Source organism: Podarcis gaigeae, assembly GCF_964106915.1.
Source record: "Podarcis gaigeae genome assembly, chromosome: 7".
Classification (NCBI taxonomy): domain Eukaryota; kingdom Metazoa; phylum Chordata; class Lepidosauria; order Squamata; family Lacertidae; genus Podarcis; species Podarcis gaigeae.
In genome coordinates this window covers 39,030,197-39,046,123 of record NC_139683.1, presented here as the reverse complement: position 1 = coordinate 39,046,123, position 15,927 = coordinate 39,030,197, and positions in this window count along the sequence as shown.

Genomic DNA, 15,927 nt, shown 5'->3' with positions numbered 1-15,927 from the left:
CATATATTTTTCAATATATGAAGAAGCCACAACTCAGTCTAAAGACAGGTTTCATATTACTATGTGGTATAATTGTGGTAGCTGTAGATGTGGATACACCAACTATACTGAAGCAACTGAACTCCAGATTTTTCAGTAATAGTCATGTCAAACTCCCATGCCTCAGCAGGGAGTTAGTTCCATGGTCAGGGGGAAGGCATAGCAGAAACCCTGTGTTGTGTGCCTACCAGATGTATGAGAGATGGGGGTGCCCTTGAAGAGGGTATGTTACATCTGCAGGTTTTATAAGAACTTTAAAAAAAAATCTGCCTGAATAATCAGAGCAGCTTCTTTTGGGACACACAATAAATTCTGCCTTTGTTAATCCCTGTATGAAATGCTCTGATCTGTGTGTGTCAGACCAATGTGCAGGTTGAAATTAAAACAATCCCAAGACATTTCCTTTTTTTTTTTTTAGAATGTTGCAACACAGTTCTCTGTCATTTAAATGAATCAAATGTATATATAAATATTTTGGAAAGAATACTTATATAAGTATTAGACAGAAATTTGCTTTAAAAATAACTAGCAGATTAATGCCCCAAATGGAACATAATTGTGAGTAAAAACATGCAAAAGTGCCAGGCAGTAGTTCCACACACCCCTTCTTTTTCACTGATTAAACCTTTTTAGTTGAGTAATGGTGGCAGCCCTTTGAATTGCAAGCTTTGATCTGCTTGCCAAGTGCCAGGCGTGTAGTTTTTGTAACTTCTTTGCCAAAGTAGGCATCTTTCTTTAGGGTAGCACCTTTTGCTAAAAATAAAGGCCTCCATATAAACCCAGCTCATAATGTAAACACATGTTTCATTTTAGAGTATCCTGTTCTGTATCCTGATGATTATTGGGTTAAGAAGTGATACCTCTTGTTGTTGCTGTGCTGCTGGTTTAATGTGGAGAATGTGGGGCGAGGGGAAACATTTATTGCTTTCCCTTATTTGTGCTACAGTCTTCTTGGCTTTTTTTATGAATCAATTCACAATTGTACTCTGGAAATGGACACATTCAACAGGAAAGCTACTAAACTGGCAGCAGGAGAGGAAGTTAGTCATCTTAATGAAGAGTGGAAGACAAAAGTGTTATATTATTTGTATATTCCAGCTCAATAGGTTTTTCATTTCCACTCAATTCTTTATAGTAGGATGAACAACTTGGGTGTGTGTGTGTGTGTCCTTAAAAACAAAACAGCATACTTTGGCTAGTGCTGTATTCTAAATAAACCTCAGGTGAAAGGGAAACTCTGATGAAATGATAATGGAGAAAGAATGAAAACAGGAAACAGATGTCTAGTGACGTGCACTGATTGGATAGTGCTTATTTATTAAGCACCATCTTAGTCACAAGGCAGCTGTATCCTGACACCAATATTATGATGGTATCAATACCTTAAGAGCCAAAACAGCCACGTTCCACAAAATCCGGTCATTTTATTTTATAAAGGTGATCCTGTAATTGACTTAGAATTGGAGGGGGCTGTATTGGCTAAACACACTGCCTTTCTGAAACACAGCCCACCACTAATACTACCCTTTTTACACTTGGTATCTTATAATAGTAACTGTTTTATTTACAAGTTTCAAGTTTGGCAACACTGAAGAAAATTTGCTATTCATTATGTTTTCTCATGAGACCAACAAAATCTTAGGCAGCACAATAACAATTTTTCAAAGGAACAAGGGTTCTAGCAACAAGGTCCCTACTGCTCTCTAAAAACTACTCTTTCCTATGTTGCTCTGAAATGTTCCAGAATGCACCTAAAGCGAAGTGCATTTTTCACATGTTCAGGATGATTCGCTGTTTTGGCTTTCCTGTTTTGTACCATACACAGAAATCTTGGAATACCATAACAGACAAGGCACTTCCCACTGGAGAAATATTTCATTTCTGCCAGGGTATACAAGAGGAATATTTGCACAATAATTTAAAATTTCCCTGAGGTGGAGGAAAATTTGCGTCCCAAGCTGCAAACGCTGAAGAAAGATTTATTTTGCTTTCAGGTAAGATTAACAGTGCTACAGCTGAGAACCTACTTAAAATGACTACCATTGAGTATATTTAAACGAAAGCTGTGAGAAGCCTGTTGCTGGACAGCAGGAGTGGGGAGCAAGTGGCCCACTGCCTAAGTTCCTGGGTTTGGGGGCACTTTGGGAACTTTCCCATGTCAGCAAAGGGAGGCACCTAGGGATAAATCTGATGGTGAACTAGCAACTTTGTCTCTGAGGATGTGGAGGTGATAGCACTGGTATAAACAAATATTCCAGTTCTAGCATATATGGGGGAGTACCCACCTCCTTGCCCAGTCCCATGTCCCAGGATGTCATCTGAGCAAATAGCTTTGCTTGCCCTGCTCTTCAAAATGAGATTGCAGGGGACATAGCAATTGCTGGAACATCTTCACTTATGCATAGCCTTGCATCATATCTCTGCAATGCCTTGTGCCTTTGTAACCTGTAGACCCATGTTGGGATGCTGTACTGACTTAAATAAAGCATTTAAATAATAATTTATAATAATATTTTTTTATTTATACCCCGCCCTCCCCAGCCAAGGCCGGACTCAGAGCGGCTTACAAGCAATAATAAAAACAAGATGAATGATTACAACTTAAAAACAAAAATAAAATACAACATTAAAATAATGGAACATTAAAATATTAAAATGTAGCCTCAAATCTGCCTACTGTGGTGAAAGTTCAAATTCCAAGTCAGGCAGAGAGAGCCAAGCGTCCAAGACAGTTGGCGCAACATGCAGAAATATCATGAAGTTGTCTTCCAAAACCGTCAACAGTTTGCAAGTGGTCCAGGTGGGTTGCTTGGGAACCACTGTTATATATCATATATTTGTAATATGTGAGTATATCATAGTTAATTTTGCTTGGGTGGCCATACTCAAAGAGTAGACCTATGGAAATCAAGAGACTTTAAAATTAGTAATAATTAATGTAAGTCCATTGATTTCAATACATATACTTGGAAGAAAAGAAAACTATGTCTATACAGCAGTAAGGGCCACTGATCACCCAAGTAACTAGGGTTAGGATTGCAGCCTAAACTGGATTCCACCCTTTGCTCTTATGTTGCTTAGTACTGATTTTAATAATTGGTAGTTGTCGCCCCCCCCCAAAAAAAAACCCCTCTCTGTTGTGGCATATGCTTTGGCATATGCATTTTAAAATTTTATATCTTACAAAAATATATTTTATAGTTTTTGCCCAACGTGCTCAAAGTGGCTTACAGTAATAAAGAGGGATGGGGAAATAAAGTTGCAATGATTAAAATGAGCAGTAAGCAAGATGCCAGTAAACAAAATAACTCTAAAACATGAGTATCAGCCAGTCAAAATCAGGACTCTGAAAGGAAATGCCATCATTCTAGAACAGGCATCTCCAAATTTGGCCCTCCAGATGTTTTGGGACTACAACTCCCATCATCCCTAGCTAACAGGACCAATGGTCTAGAAGATTAAAAAGAATCATCTCCTAGATCTTCCAAAAGTAAAACAAAGAGGAATAATTCCTTAGTTCTTAACGGGGGTCATTCTCCGGCCTATGGGCAACAGCTGCATGTAGAGCTTTGAGGATGCTGCTGTGGTTGGGGACTTCTGTAAAAAGAAGAACACTAGGGGGTGATATTACACTTAGTTTATGGTGGGATGGTGTTCTTAAAATCAGTCATTGTCCACTCCATTGGTGGCTGGTGCTTTACAAATAGCAAGGAATTCAGTTTCAGTGCCTTATGAAAGAGGGGATTTAGAATGTGTACAAATACATTTTGACTACAAATACTCCAAAAAATATTGGCTATTTATTAAAGGGGAAGCAGATTGAAAAGATAAAAGAATTTCAGGGTGGGGGCATGAAGTGAGGGAAAAGATATAGGTTTCTTGAAGCTAGTGGCTGGACAAATGAGAATCTTACTGTTCTGAACTTCTCTAGTCTCATCATAAGATTTACAGTCTTTGAGGGTGTAGGACAAAACAAGTAACCCCGTTGATCTGCATTCTACTTTCGGGTGGAAATTGCCCAAAATTGAAGAGCTTTGAAGAAATTAAAAAGATGGGATTAACTTGATTAGAATTTCATCAACTGAATGCCGTCTTTGAAAAAGATAAAAGATTGAAGGGATTTGATAATGAATTATCAAATCTGGAGAAAGATATACAATTAATCAAAAGACACTATCTAAAATACATAGATTACTGATAGGCTGGCAATTGAAAGATGAAGAAATTAAAAATGGGATAAGGACTTAGGCCATGTGATTGAACTTGATAAGTGGAAAGAATTAGGGACAAAAATATATAATTCACAGCTTGTTATTTAATAAGAGAGAATCTTATGAAAATGCAATACAGGTGGTACTTGACCCCTGCAAAGCTGGCAAAAATCAGTAAAACCCATAATAATGTGTTGGAGGTGCAAAAATCAAGTAGGAACCTTCTATCACATGTGGTGGGCATGCCCAGAGATTTAAAAATTCTGGGACATGACCTATGAGGAGTTGAAGAAATTATTAAGAAGTACATTTTGTAAAAAACCCGAAGCATTTCTCTTGGGAATTTTGACAAACAATTTCCCCAAAGAAAAAATAAGACTATTTCTCTATGCTACGTCAGCAGCAAGAGTATTGGTGGCCAAATATTGGAAGGAGGAACGCATACCCACCCAAGAGGAATGGTTGTGTAAACTGAGCAAGTACTTGCAACTCACGAAGCTGACAAATATAATAAGAGACAAGTCAAATAAGACCGTTAAGAAAGAATGGGAGTACCTAAATAAATATCTGATGAGCAAAGGTTCAGCAGTGAAGACCTGGTTGTGTCTAGAATAACTCTGCAAAGGTAAAAAGCTCCCTGATACCAAGATGAGGGATGTACTGAAATACAGATAAGTGGGTTTTAATTAGGAATAATGAACTGTTGTGAGACTAATGGAAGTCTTAAGAACAAAAGAATATGAATACTTAAGAAGTGTCAGCTTCATAGGAAAATAGACAATATGTAAGAGGCAATTGTTTAAAATATATGTGCTTGGTTTGCAAAGTCTTAGCTTAATAATGAATTTTTCTTTTTCTTTTTTTCTTTTCTGTAATCTTTTTTTTAAAAATTCCCCTTTTTCACATTTATAAGTTTTGATTTGCATGTATTTGCAAAATACCAGTAACTCAAAAAAAGAAAGAAAGATTTTCAGTCTTTAAGGGTATAGGACACAACAAATAACCCACTTGTTCTGCATTCCACTTTCCAGCGGAAATAGCTGTGGACTGTGTCCTTACAAGTCATCTAATGATACCATGTATTTTTCAGAAGCAACAATATTTCATATTTGGAAATAATCATTTTTCTCCAGTCTGAGTTGGGGGGGAGGGAATCATACTGAACAAGCTCTTGGAGATTTAGTTTGACTATACTCAACGATCTTGATTTTCATTGCAGTAGTAAAATAGTGATTACTGGAAAAGACTCTTTCAGCTTACCTGTTGCTTGATCAAAGACTCACAAGCCGAGAGATCACCCATTCATAAATTGTGCATGAGATTGTGCTCCCCATCTGATACTTGTACATGAGACTGATTTCAGGGAGAGAAACGACTCTTCAAAGAACAGTTTTGTCAAGGGAGCATTCAGCATGCCTTCACCTGTGTTTGCAAGGATAAAATGCTCCATTCAGGGCTTATGCCAGAGGTCAGTATCATTAAAACATAGGAAGCTCCATATACCAAATCAGGCCATTGATCCAGCAGTGGCTCTCCGCTGTTTCATACTGCAAACTTCACACATCCACCTGGAGATGCTGAGGACTGAACCTCCTACATACACAGCTGATGCTGTATCTCTTAGCTACAGCCTTTTTCTTGCCCTGCCCCACATTCCAGTATGCAACCCAATGCAAATCCCCACAGCCTTTTAGCCCTGCTCTCTTCCTCCTCCTCGATGTTCTTGCTTGTTCACTTGCCATTGCTGAGTGACCAAATGATGAGAGGAGTAACTTGCACACACCTTGTCCTCGCCTTTTCCCTTTCCCTCACTTTCTCAGAGGTGGTTCTTTCTGGGGCTAGAGGGTCTGGCAAGTGAATCTATAGCAGGAGGACAGCAGACAACTTTGCCCAGGGGACCTTCAAAACCAGGAACTGGCGCTTCCTACATTTAAAGTTACCATTTCAGTGCTGTCGTGTGTGGTTTCAAACTGATCCAAGCTCAATGATACCAACCCTGTAGCACAGTCCAACTAAGGCCACATGCCCACCCTAGATTTAAAGCACCATGGTATCACTTTAAGCAGTCATGGCTTCCTCCAAAGAATCCTGGGAACTGTAGTTTGTTAAGGGTACAGAATTGTTAGAAGCTGCAATGGCCAGAGTTCCTTGTGAAGGGATTATTAAACCACTCTGGGAATTGTATCTTGGAAGAGATAGGGGTCTTCTAGCAACTGTCAACACTCTTAGCTCCCAGAATTCTTTGGGGGAAGCCATGACTGTTTAAAATGAGACTGTGAATTCACATACAGTGGTACCTCGGGTTACAAACACTTCGGGTTACAAACTCTGCTAACCCGAAAGTAGTACCTCGGGTTGCAAACTTTGTCCCAGGATGAGAACAGAAATGGTGCGCCAGCAGCACAGCGGCAACGAAAGGCCCCATTAGCGAAAGCGCGCCTCAGGTTAAGAATGGTTTTGGGTTAAGAACAGACCTCCAGAACGAATTAAGTTTGTAACCCGAGGTTGGACCTGCCCTAGAGTTAAGGCTTTCTGGGAAATGATATATAATGAGTTGAAAAAGGTATTTAAGTATACCTTCCCTAAGAAACCAGAGGCCTTTCTTTTGGGCATCGTCGGCCAGAGGGTGTTAAAGAAGGACCGAACATTTTTTATGTATGCAACAACAGCAGCAAGGATACTTGTCGCTAAATACTGGAAAACTCAAGATTTGCCCACACTGGAAGAATGGCAGATGCAACTGATAGACTATATGGAGCTTGCAGAAATGACTGGCAGAATCCGAGACCTGGGAGAAGAAGTTGTGGAGGAGGACTGGAAGAAATTCAAGGACTATTTACAAAAATATTGTAAATTGTATGAATGTTAAGAAAGATGTAAGATTATCAACAATATGGCACCAATAAGTTAGTTAAAAGGAATATGAAGATAAATGAAAATATAAGAAAAGATAAATTTTGGATAAATATTATGTTAAAATTAAGCTTTTAAGGTTTGGGTTAAATTATCTAAAATTAGGGATACAATATCAGAAAATTATAATATAAGAATTGAAACAAGGTGATAAATTGCTGGGTAAAGTTTGAAAATTTGGAACGCAGGAACAAGAAATGCGAGGAAGTCCAAAGAAGTGATGAAAATGTGGATATTGGAAAAAATTATGTTATTTTGTTTGTTCTTTCTATTGTTCTAAGAAAATCTTTAATAAATATTTATATAAAAAAAAGTTTGTAACCCGAGGTAACACTGTATATGATGTGACTGTGGCCTTTCTGTAATAATGTAGCACTTCATGAAGAATGATGGTCACTCCTGTGATGAAGTGTTTCAGCTCCTGGTGTTAAGCCAGTGGGTGGTCGCAACCTCTGAATTGCTCCCTGGAAGCCAAGTCATGGAAGAAAGGAAATGCCCCGCCCCCCATATTTAGGAAATCAGAATGTGGCCCCTTTTCACAGTGGTGGGCTTCGGTGTCTCAAATTTCAGCAGTGCCCTGAGCAAAGCTAATATTCAGCACCCTCCACCTCACAAACTCTGTTCTACAGCATTGTTGTGGCACCTCCTGCAGTGCAGCACCCAATGCATTTTCAGCATTTGATGTAAGAATACCTGACCCCCACCTCTACTCTTAATGCACCTGGAGCAGCCAAGGACAGCTTTCCAAGGAGTGTGCGTGCATTTGGCATCTTAACATTTAACATAGTAAATTGTAACAATGAAGGACAGGTCTCTTAACCTGTGTTCTGCAGATAACAGTGTTTACTAACTCTGAAAAGGGAGTTCAAGAGATATTTATTTTGATGGTTTCAGACACTGGGATAGGCAGGGAAGACCCCTTGAATGAAAAAAAAATGGCCTTGTTACGCTAGTATTTTAGGAGAGCGCTGATTAGTAAGTCAACATTTGCTGGAGGTAGATGAATTTTTACTCTGATCCATCAGGGCTCTCCTTATATCCGTACAGAGAAAACATGTCTACTCAGTAGTAAGTCACACTGAGTTCAATGGCACTTGCTTACTCCCAGGGTAGGGGATTGCTTCCATAAAAGTATTAAACCTTAAGTGCTTATCTTTGGAGGCAGGAGGTAGAGGTTGAACAGCAGAAATGGAAAGCGTTGAGCTGTTTTATGCAGTCTGATAGAGGGTTTTGTTGGTTTATTTTATTAGTAACTCACTTACTTGTCAAAATTCCTTGTCAACACTCATGAATATCAAAGTACAAAGCAAATGATGAGCTAAGACAACAATTTAAAACACTATATAAAAAAGAAAATAAAGCTACTGCAGGAGAACAAGAGAAGACTGCAGACTGCAGAGATGTTTAAAAGACGGTCACATGAAACGTCTGGATGAATAAAATGTTTTCCACCCACTGCCAGTGGGTCTCATTTGCTAAGATTTCTTTCTCCAAGTCTAGCTCTGTCCAGATGTGAAGTGGCTCTCTCCCCCCCCTTTTTTTTTTGCTGTCAAGTTTAGTAGGAAATCTATACAGCAACAGTGAGAATGTTTATTGTAGAAGGGGAACTTTTGCCCTCTGAAGTCACCTCCTACTAGTCACCAGTAGATTTCTGATATTCTATCACAGGAAATTCCTGGTGGCCCACAAAAGCAGTCCCCTGAGTGCAGCTGCTGGTCTGAAAAGTCCTGTGCTCATATCGCAACTGTGGAGGCTCCGCCATGTCCATAGTGGGATGGAGCACCTGTGCCTTGCAAAATCCAAACCGTATCTTTTCTCAGACAATGTTAAAATGAACTATAGAAGGGACAAAGGTCAAGTGAGTCCTTATTGTGCTGAACTTCATTGAAAACAAAAAAAGGAATGTATTAGAGGATGTGCTTTGTCTCCTATAAGGTACTATAGGATTATATTTAGGCTTCATGTCTTTGAAGAACAGGGTAACTCAACTGTATAATTGCTGTTCTTGATTCTAGTGAGGAAGTTGTAAGTCAGTGGAACCAGAGCAGGAAAAATTAGGTGATGACACATAATAGTTTAGAGACAGGGCCTTGTTCTTAATAATCAATTTAGCACTTTTAGCTTACAGCCTTTAGTTTCTACATCCTGTAGAACAACAACGACTACACATAGCAAACATAGGCTGTGTATCAGCTTTTTCTCAATTTGTTTGGCTCAAAGCTGGTTTTGGGGAAAACACCTCAAGAAGCAGTATTTCATAAGAAATGACAGGAAAGATATGTATTGTGATTAATGCTATGTATATACCACTTCCCAAACCAGAGGTTGGTGTACATTGGATGCAGAGTAAACAGGGGTGTGTAACTAGCTTAAGTTGGAGGCACACTCCTTTGCTTGAGGACACACAAGGAGCACATTGCCTAGCAGTGTTTGAACTTAGTTTCCCAGCTTTGCAACTATTTCAAGTAGTGTTCATTTAATGAAAGCAGCACACACCCAATGAAGTGAAGAGCCATCTGAAGTCATTCCAGCACTCAGCTGGTTTAACATAATGTATTATATAACTGGAATTTGCAATGAAATGGTGCAGTACAGAGTGCTCCTATTCACCACTCCATGCAATACATACATCATTTTATTTGCATGCTGCCTTTTCATAGTTCAAATGATGCTCCCTTCCATTCCAGTCATTCAGCCATATTCTTCCCCATGATGCTCCCTTCCATTCCAGCCCCTCTCCATTTTATATTCCCCCCTGCCCACATGCATCAGTCAATCAATATTCTGTGGTAACTGTACATGACTAGTACTCAATTGGCTCCTTTTACAGGTTTTCCCTTCTTAGAGCTTTTTGTTTCATAAAGATTTTTTGTACTTCTGCAAACCTAGGTTTCCTACCTGATCTGTTTATGTAGTCTCTTACACGTTTGATGTAGTTTAGGCTACATAAACAATGACACTCAAACTCGAGCACCAGGAATAGAAGGAATGGTGTGCTTGAAATTGTAAATGGGGGTCCTAGTGTCCTGGTGTGCTCTCGTCCATGGGGTCACAAAAAGTCAGACACAACTAACACAACAGTGTCCTTGGTCTCCATGCATGCACAAAAGCTCTCTAGGTTCACTTCACCTATTTTCTTCCACTAGACCAGAGATGGGTAACCTGTGCTAGATGCTCGCAACCCTGTTGAGTTAGAAGGCCCATAACAGTTATGTTCTATGGGTGGCCTCCAGTTTTATGCTGGTGTTGCTTCTCTTCCCTGTACAGTCTCTTGGAATCTGGACTGTATGTATTTCCACCTGTGTCACAGTATCACTCAAGTCAGCCAGCTGGGATTGACTTTGTTGCAATGGATAAGATCTGGGGACCCTCTTGTTTTTGCTGCTGCAGATAATATGCCTACTCCTCTTGCAGAGTTTAGGCACAGGAGGCTGTCAGGGATTTTATTTTTTAATAATAATTACACAACACAATGCCATACAATATACAGGATGCAAATATCCCAAGGCACCTTACACAATGACTCTAACAAAAAAAAATCCCCATTAAAGGAACAAAATAAAATGCTCACATTGAAAGCCATACAGCCAAAAAAATAAATAAATGAAACAGTCTGTCTTTATCACACTGTAGAGAGTTTCCTGGGAAAATCTTTCCCGGGGAGATGGAAGTGGCTTTATATTTCATGTACATTGAAAAATCCTTGGAGCATGTAGCTGAGGATTGCTCCAGACTATGATAAAATTCCTATGTGGAAGTCACATCTATGTAGAAAGTTTAATGACTCGCACATGTAGATTGACAAGTATGATGGTTCTACATATACATCAGTGCTGCCTACATTGTATGCACTGGGTAGTCCCAGCTAATTGTATGTGCACAATTTATTTGCATTTACATTACATTTTACATTCTATTTTTATCTTGTCCTTCCTCCAGAGAGCGGTGTACAAAATCCTCTTTTTCCTCCCATTTTATCATACCAGCAAACCTATAGGATAGGTTAGGTTGAAAGAGAGTGACTGTCCCAATGTCAGTTCAGCAGGGTTTTGAACCAGGGTCTTCTCAGTCCTAATTCAAAACTCCAAATGACTTCATTACACTGACATGGAGGATCATAATATAAGAATGTTTTTGCTTTTGTGGGAGATCATACAGATAACAAACTGAAGGGTGATATGGTGCCTGTGGCTTACTTAATACAGTATCTCACCACATTATAAAAATAAAAAAGAACTCTCAACATATGTGAGACAAAGACATTTGATTTTATCTGTAATGGAGGCTGGTTGAAGTTGTGGGACATGTGTCTTTTGAGTTTCTGCTCTAATAGCCTGTTTTAAAGATACCTTGATGTTGTTAACTTAAGCCCTAGTCATCTTAGAAAAAAAGAAAAAAAGGTAAGTGTAGAAACCTACCTCATACCAAGTCAGATCATCAAGCTCTGTATTGTCTACACAGACTGGTAGTAAAATCCCCAGGGTTTCAGACAGGAGATTTTCCTAGCCCTCGCCAGAGATAGGCCCATGGAAGCATACTCAGAAGTAACCCCATAGAGTTCAGGGCATAGGATTGCAGCCACAGCCGCATGAGGAGGCTCAAAGGAACTTACAGTCAAAATCCATCCTTGGGCATCTCTTTTGGCAACCTGTCAATTTCTATCTGGTTTCTGCACAGCTCCTTCAGTTCACAACAATTCATGGAAATTAATAAACTTCTTTATTGGAAAAGGTCACTGGCAAATAGGGACAATTTGTCTCCCAGCTTTCAAGGACAATGCTCAAGGATCAGCTTATAGAGTACACAACAACTTTTACAATGATTTTACTGAATATTCTAATTACCTTTTTTGGAACTTTATTAATAGAAATCTGTTTTTCAATTGTTCTATGAGTTGCTTTGGGAGACCTAGAGATAAAAAAACAGCATAGAAATTCCTAAATAATATTTCTTTCCCCCAGCTGCGCCACAGTAAGCCAGTTGAACAGTTGTTTATCTCCATTGGACCATCATGAATTGCCATGCATGTAACAAAAAAATTAGGAGCCAGACACAGAGTCAACATTTGCTACTAAGATGTATCCCTTGCATTGAGTTCTACAAATGCTGAAGTGTTTTCTAGACTTTATGCAAAGCTGCTATTGAAAATGCATGCAAAGGCACTATGAGGATGCCTATTAACTGCAGCAGCCACTTACCTCCTTTACAGTCATGTGGTCAGGTTGACAGTATATACAAAGCTGAGGCGATAAGGAAAAAAGATTAGGAATGAACTATAATAATTGACAGCAACATCCTGCCCCTCAGGCAGAATAACCGTGAAAAGTATTTCAAAAACTCTGGAGAGGTGAGGGTTTGCATCTTGCTTTGACACCTAACATTGCTTTCTGCAGGAAGGACGAAACACATCTGGAATGCAGCTAAGAGGCTAAGTATGCTGAGAATGTCTCTGACACAATATTATGTCCAAAACCTATTTGCTATGATGAAATGGAAGGTATGTTCTTTGTCCCTTAAGTTAACGTTTAAGAAAATAAACACTGTTGCAAATAGAGCTCATAAACAGAACCCAAATTTCATGCGCACGTGTATATATTAATTATGAAATCAAAACCAAATTTGGTTTGATGAAATTGTTAGGGCACTTAAAAGTCACTCATGCACCAGAAAGAATGGAAAGTGCAGGTTAAGGCCATCAATTTGACATCTGCCACATCAGAATCAACCCTCTTCTATGCAGGATGGGAAGAACACTGAATCTCAGCAGAGAACTGGAGCAGTGGGCACATACCTGTTCATGGCTTTTCATGTATGTGTTCATTTCAGTAGGGAGGCTCCAATTCTGCAAATCTTGGGCTTCCTCTGGACATGCCGGTACCTATTTATATATAAATAAATAAAAGTGTGGCTTTATTAGTGTGGCTACCAAGTCCTGTGTTATGGTGTTTGGTGTTTTATTGTTTTATGTACTACAGTGATACCTCACCATATAAAATCACACAAAACAGCCAAAAGCAGAATAAATTTGGGGGGGGGGTGTGTCAAAGATTTATCATATACATTTAAAGCACATTACAGTGGTACCTTGGGTTACAGACGCTTCAGGTTACAGACTCTGCTAATCCAGAAATAGTACCTCGGGTTAAGAACTTTGCTTCAGGATGAGAACAGAAATCGCACCACGGTGGCACAGCGGTAGCAGGAGGCCCCATTAGCTAAAGTGGTGCTTCAGGTTAAGAACAGTTTCAGGTTAAGAACGGACCTCCAGAACAAATTAAGTTCTTAACCCGAGGTACTACTGTATATTGTTTCCTTTTCTCATTGTATTTCTTTTGTAAACCACTTTGGAATGTTTTCTGATGAAAACTGTATATGACACTATATTGGATGCCAACATGATACCTGGTCAGATTGAAGGTTTTTGTCATACTATATAGAACCCTAAACAATTTGTGACCTGTTTACTTGAGGAACCACCTTGCCCCATATTTGCCTGCCTGACTATTATGGTTAGCAATGGGGGAACTTTTAACCTTGTCTCACAATGCCCACTGTGGCACCACCAATGTTATGGAACCCCCTTCCAATATATTAATGCAAAGTATTAATTTTTAGATGCATGCTAAAAAAAGAGTTTTTGTTAATCAAGCTTTTTGTGAAGTGTGGTTGGCTTTGTATTGTTGCATACTTTGGGAAATGGGCATGCCCCTCCTCTTGAGCAAGTGTCTAGTAATACAAACCACCTTTTTAAACAAACACTTATTTTAGAATCCTTTTATAACATACAGAATGACAATCTGATCTGAGACCTCTTGAAGTGGGATCCCAATGGACTGTTCTGATTTGGAACAGCAAACAGTGAAAACACTTCTTTATTGCTACTATATTCATTACTAAAAGGAAGAATAAATAAAGCACACAACTACCATAAATTTTCATGCTTTCTAGTGCCAAGCTATTTTAAGGCTGCAAATTGAAAGTGAATTGTCTACAAGTTCACGTATTGATGATTAATGCAAGGAATGCGGAGACTAAAAATATCAAAATATAGTAGCTCTGTTAGGATGATACATATGTTGGACAAGGTTTGGTTAGCAAATGATCTCTCTAATATGTAAGCAGTGAATACAAACAGAGAGTCAGACCAACTTGTTTGAACAGTGTTCTCTCTGCCTTAATTTTTCAATTATGAACTCCTGTACAAAGAATTTTAGCTATGAACATAGGAATCTTTACCTGAAACCCAAGAGAGAGGATGGATTTAGGCTTATATCAGGCCTAAAATATGAGAAGACGTATGCAGTCTGTGGACTACATTTCCATCTGGGCAACCTTTGCTCAAGTGCTGGATGAGGCCATAAGCAAAAACAGACAGAGCAATGGATGTAAATTTTATTGTGGTACAGTTGAATAGTTTCTGTACACACTCACACTCCCTCCCTTCCTTCCAGGCAACCAAGAGGGATTATTAGAGTTCTTTGACACATTTCAGCTAGGAAAAACTCTCAAGGAGAGCACAAAGTGGGAATAGCTCAGAAGGAGGTGTGGTGTAAGGAAGAGTCCTGAGGGTCAGTCAGAGGACCAGTCAGAGGACCATGTTTTGTTCCGTCTCCTGAAGTTACCCACCCCTAGTTCATATGGATTGGTTATAAAAGACCGATATAACTATTTGCAAATAAGATGTCATGTGATGATGGAGAGAAGAGAAAGAGAAAGACTTCCCTTCCTACGTGATATGTACTCTGTAAGGATCCCCTGCCCCAGGACAACTGTAATTTAGCATTAAAAACCAAGATGTGTAGATTCATGCTACATGCTAGCAAAAGTCTAGTTTGGTCCGAATTCAGAGAGCCATGAAACATCAAAGCCAGTGCAAGCTTTTGAGCACAGGCATTGTGTGCTGGTGATTGTCTGTCCTCATCAACAGTATAGCTGCAGCGTTTTGGAAGGTAGGCAGATTTAGCATGAAAAATAATAACAGATAATAGTTGGTCTTCTTCATGTGGAAAAAATAAATATTAGAAACTTGTGCATTACCTTTCACTGTGGTTACCTCTGTCAGGTAAAAAAGTCCTAACAGGAACAATAAAAAAGGGTGCAGGACTTCAAATAGGAAATATAAGGTGTGCTCCAATTTTTTGCAAAAACAACAAGAAAGAAAGAAAGAAAGAAAGAAAGAAAAAGAAAGAAAGAAAGAAAGAAAGAAAGAAAGAAAGAAAGAAAGAAAGAAAGAAAGAAAGAAAGAAAGAAGTTTTGCTGGTAAGCAGAAGTCTGAAGCGGCAGAGGGAGAGAGGGAGAGGGAAAGGGAAAGGGAGGGGGAGAGGGAGGGAGAGAACAAGAGAGATGATGTATCAGAAAAGGGTCTCCAGACCTCAGCACCTTAAAATGCTACAACTGGTCCTGCCAATCAGCCATCCATTTATTCCAGCCGGACTCTCCTAAAGTCTAGCCAACACTCACAATTGGGCAAAGATAAAGAGCAACTCCCTTCAGCAGTTGTCTAGCAAGATACATCCTAAACACCTATGTGGAAGTTTCTTGGACCTTCCCTCTGAATTTTTTTTATATACTCCAGCGAACTTAAGAGGGGCCATTGATAGGCAGATGTCCCTTCCTCCTCAATAATTTTATACGGTTCCAACTATGGTATATATTCTAAAGAGAGCAAACCATTTTAAAATGCTAATGTTGGTGTTTCCAGTGTTGCCTGTGATGCAAATATTCCTATCAGGCTATCCATTTCCATTTAGCTGACGGCAACATT